This window comes from Portunus trituberculatus, chromosome 37 (genome assembly GCF_017591435.1).
Source record: "Portunus trituberculatus isolate SZX2019 chromosome 37, ASM1759143v1, whole genome shotgun sequence".
NCBI lineage: Eukaryota > Metazoa > Arthropoda > Malacostraca > Decapoda > Portunidae > Portunus > Portunus trituberculatus.
Genome location: NC_059291.1, coordinates 25,054,197 through 25,059,192, shown reverse-complemented (window position 1 = coordinate 25,059,192; position 4,996 = coordinate 25,054,197). Strand labels below are relative to the sequence as shown.

At 43.0% G+C, this 4,996-nt stretch overlaps 1 protein-coding gene and 1 long non-coding RNA gene across 4 annotated transcripts in view; one reads left to right on the top strand and one right to left on the bottom strand.

Annotated features, from left to right (window-relative positions):
* LOC123514091 overlaps positions 1-4,729 on the bottom strand; it is a 40,418-nt gene extending 35,689 nt beyond the window's left edge. Inside the window, exons 1-2 of one of the 3 annotated variants that reach the window (XM_045271722.1) lie at positions 4,451-4,729; positions 2,402-2,448 (exon numbers count right to left, since the gene is read on the bottom strand). The gene's annotated coding sequence lies outside the window, so the exon portion shown is untranslated. Of the gene's footprint in view, positions 1-2,401; positions 2,449-3,965; positions 4,391-4,450 lie in introns of those variants that run through there. The other 2 variants (XM_045271723.1, XM_045271724.1) reach the window with 2 other exon arrangements.
* LOC123514092 lies at positions 521-1,411 on the top strand. The gene is made up of 2 exons (XR_006677515.1): positions 521-917; positions 1,082-1,411. It is a non-coding gene; the product is annotated as an uncharacterized LOC123514092 (long non-coding RNA).
* Positions 4,730-4,996: the final 267 nt, after the last annotated feature.

Genomic DNA, 4,996 nt, shown 5'->3' with positions numbered 1-4,996 from the left:
TGATTGGCTCGTCATGAGCCAATTACTGTTGGTTTATTCACCTGCTCGGCCATGCACATCCGTAGCCCACTTCCGGTCTCTCTCTCAATACCACCACCTCACCCCAACTTCACTACCATAACTACCCACCCCTGCGCCGCCGTAACAATATATTTAGAAAATAATTATAAATACAAGTGGGAAATGTGTTATTTATTTAATGAAAAAAAAACTCATTGCGATGAGCAACTCACCCCACCGGGGCGTAGTCACTTCTCCTACAAGCCTATAATAATTGGAGTATTGCCACATATCCTACACACAGATGGTCATATTTCCTACACAAAAACAAGTATCCGTCATATATCCTACACATAAAATGACTATCCTCCAGGGCAAATATCCTTTAAATATAGCATTTTTAGAGTAACGACATATTTCCTACAGAGATACAGCATACCTCCTACACTCAAAAATCTGTTTTGTCACATATCCTACAAGGATACAGCATATCTCCTACACACAATAATATGTTGTCACATCTCCTACATTGTGTAGGCGCACCCCCATAGCGGGGCGCCTATATGCACTTGGAGCTTCTGGCTCAATACACTCCTGACGACCTTGACCAGTCAACAAGTAGTTAAGTTGTTATACATCCATTCTGCGCAGTATCGTTCACATTCAGACATCATGGATCGAGTTTAGTCTCGACCCAGCAGTATTTTTTTCTCCATTCGACGGGACAGACGGCATTATTGTACTCCATTGCTCCTGGACAAAGCATGGCTACTATTGAGGGGAACATCCGCTTCAATGCTGTGGTTTACAAAGACAACTCTGGATTCCGGTACCTCCGAAATGTGGCAAGAAACAACAAACTATACCTGCGTTGCATTCAGCACCCCAACTGTGGAGGAAGAGCCGTATTGTCGGAGGTAAGAACAGTTGTAAAATGTTATAGACCAGGAGTTTGGTAAGATTTAATCAACTTCACTGCTAAAGGTTTTCCGTTAAAATGACAGAGATTCACTGGCAGATTCACTGGTGATGATGGTGGTGTGAGGTGTTGTTCAAATTATTAAGCAATCATATTTTACAGACAACTGGACTGGTGTCATCAGAGCAACGCAAGGTCACAACCATGAATCATCTGACTTTGCTGCAATAGATCTGAGGAACACTCCTGTGCAGATTGCATAACTATCCTTGTATCAACAGCAGATGCTAACAACCCTGCAACATGTCCCACTTGTCGTACTGTCATTCATGACAGGCTTGAGGTTTACGTTTAAAATGTGCCATAGTAATGTTTCATTTTTTATATACATGTTTTAGTGAGAAATTTAAAAATGTCATTGTAATGCTTCATTTTATATATGTAAGTTTTACTGAAAAATAAAAAGTGCCATTTTAATTCATGTGCCTTCCAGTTTTTAGTTTTATATACATCAATATTCTCCAGATTTTTTACTTGTAGGAGATATGACAATATAACTGTAGAAGTTATGCCGGATGAACCATACTGCCGCAGCTCCTACACAAAAACAAGTGTCAGGCACATTTCCTACATAACTTGATACCCAGCGTATTTCCTACACCTACTGCGTGTAGGAGATATGCTGTATCTCTGTAGGAAATATGTCACTATTCTAAAAATTGTTTAATTTGTAGGTGTCCTGTAGGAAATGTGGCGTAGGAAATGTGGCGCAGCCCCACCCCACCCATCATAATCCAGCGGGGTTAAGGCGGTGACCTCATCCTGACATGCTACTTTAACTCACAACCAGGTGGATAAGTATGTAATATCTAATAATAGTTATAGAGTAATTTGAAGGAACATAAATAGGAAATATATCATTTACTCAAAGAAAAATAAAATGTTTAACTGATCTCGAATGACGAGGCACAAGTAACTTAATTCGCTCCGACAGGAATCACCCACGACTCGTCCACTGAAAAATTACCAATGTTTTGTTTCGGGAAAATAGGGATGTGTTGAGAGCGCGACTGGCGTCGCTGTACCCACATCCTTACCCCACCCTACTAGTGTTGGATGTGAATAGCCTCGCCGATTGCGTGTAATTTCTCCCAAGTCATTGTGTATTTTTTCTTTCCTTTGTACGGGTGTTTTAACAGTTTGGTTTTAAAATTTGAATACTAGGCAAAATGGCTTGATAATTACAATTACTTTTCGTTCAATGTATAACTGGTTATACGTGTGTGTGTGTGTGTGTGTGTGTGTGTGTGTGTGTGTGTGCACGCGCGCAATAGGCTACATACAAACCAGCAAATGTATTGGGCATCTTTGTCAGCATACTAATTTTATTTGATGTTTGGAGGTAACGTTTCGTGATATGGTGCAGAACATTAGCAAAGGTTAAAAAACTCTAAGGTGGAAATCACACTTACGGTGACTTACCAGCTATATTATAGATGGCAGCAACAGTTTTGGTGGTGACGCTGATGCTGGAAATACAGAGATACGGAAATGAATGAAAACATAGTTTCCCTTTTAAATTCATTAATTTTCTAGCAAACAATACATTACTATTTGGAACACACACACACACAGAGAGAGAGAGAGAGAGAGAGAGAGAGAGAAAGAGAGAGAGAGAGAGAGAGAGAAAATGGATGGGGAGAGGAGAGGGCGGTTCTGTTTTCCTTGATGTGCGCGAGGGAGGAGGGAGGGGCAGGCAGGCAGGGGCTGTGTAGGCAAGGCTCTCCTTCTTTTGTAAGACAAGGCCGGCCTATCGAACAGCCTTCCTAATTAGCCCGCACAATTAACAAACATTTTCCTCAGCATCGCTCATTAGCACCCCTCTCTTTTACATATTTTATGCATCTCCAGCACATTTCCATTTACACTGACGGCAATTTTGTAAACAGAACAACATAAGGGGGAGAGGCAGGGAGCCCCATGCGTAAGGAACACATTCTCAATATTTCAGTGGGAAACAGTATGGACGAACGTGGGTTCCTGCTTGAACTTAAGGCCCGAACAACGAAAAGGCTGATCACAAGGTCACGTGGCATGTAGCAGCACACAAGAAGCACACTCCACTGCATATCTGAAAGCCTAAGAACGTTATCGCCTCAGAAATATAGATTCATCATATGGCAATACCGAGCCGACACCAGACACCCAGGTACGGTATCCGCGCGCCGCATCTCGCCACCGCTAGCAGGTGTGTCTCTGCTTGAACGAAGTTATTGTGTATATAATTTTTCCTAGAGCTTCTTGGCACCAGCAAAGCCACAGTGATGAGTTATCAGGGCACTAGTGACGTGTGTAATCAGCGAGGAGGGAAAGAAATAGATACAGAAGGTGTGAGGACGCGCGATTTGCGTGAGAGGTATCGTGAGACATAGCTGTATAATCCCATCGCTTATGGCCTTCTGTTGAAAAAGCGCCCTGAAAAAGTCAGTGATGTGTATCGACTGTGGTTTTGAGGTCACGGGTTCACTTACGCACAAGAGTTTGAGTTCCAACATATTCAGGGGAAAAATCGCCCTTATGGCCATGGAGGTGTCACCTAAAGAGTTCATCAACCTGAGAGAGAGAGAGAGAGAGAGAGAGAGAGAGAGAGAGAGAGAGAGAGAGTAGTAGTACTTCAACTTTTTTTTTCACATAGAGATAGATAAATGACGCAACACAGTCAATGATATATATATATATATATATATATATATATATATATATATATATATATATATATATATATATTTTTTTTTTTTTTTTTCTTTCTGCCTGTCCTTCACTCCACCTGTTTGCTATTGGTCGATAATAATACACACGCACGCTCAGTTCAGTCATCACTGCAGCCTGCATGCTTATTTTTTATTCCCATGCTTGCTGCGGGGAGAGAAAAATACATATAAATAAGGTAGTTCGACATGTGTCACTGCGTGTAGGTAGGTAGGTAGGTGTGTGTGTGTGTGTGTGTGAATGGGAGAGCGCGCAGGGAGAGAGCAGGGTTACTTACGCCAGTCTCAGAGATACGCGTAGGTCCTCCGTCCCCGGCTGCTTTCCCTCCCCTCTCACCCTGTGACCCCTTCCCTCCTCCTCTGTCTGTCTCTCTCTGAAGCGAACATACGCACACACACACACGTGACTAGAGAGAGATAGAGAGGGGGGGGGAGGGAGGAAGCACACGCAACCAACCCAGCAGCAGCAGCAGCATCCTTGTGACATTTGACGTGAGGATGAGCTCTCCACTGTCTCTTAACTGCCCAATTCTGGATAGAAGTTCATAAGGCTACGTTGCTGTCTAGGGCGTCGAGGGCCTCCCATCCTCCCGCCCGTCCCTTTCCCATCACTGCCACACACTCCACTTTACATCTCTATGAGTGATAACTGCAATCAGTTTTCCTTTTTCCATCATACATAGGTCAAATAGCAAATAGAATTATCGTTTATCGTGTTATATATAAACTGCTAACTTGTTTCCTTTATCCGTTACCTGCTTACCATTGCGTGTAGAGTAAATTTCACCATCCCGCATCGTCTTGAGAGAGAGTGCGAGACCCCGGAGACAGCAGCTACGCAGTGTTGAGCCAATTCACACATTTTTACTTAATTTAGGTGTTAACTATCGATTTCTGATAGATTCTGAGCTACATGGGGCACTGTTGTAATATGACATCCCTTCACAGAGGTCATCTTCCGTGGCAAGCGAAAGTCAGGTCTGGTGAGGGTGCGAGGCTGGTGCGAGGCCAGAGTGCGGAGTAGGCGGCAGTTATACTGAACAGTGAACAGAAAATCGACCCCTGCACTCTCCTCACCTAACCTCATGGACAGTCTTCATCTCGATTATTGTTGTGTGATTAACCTCACCTGTTATGTCAAATATTATGAAACTTTTACAATCGTAACATGTCATACAATAGAGCGAATTTTCTTCTGAGATATTGATCCGCGTGTGTAATCGTTAGGTTTTGATGAAAGTGTTTACAGGATATTGTTCATCAGTAAGGCAACAAGAGCGGCAGCCACGGCTGGGTTCCTGCCTGCCTG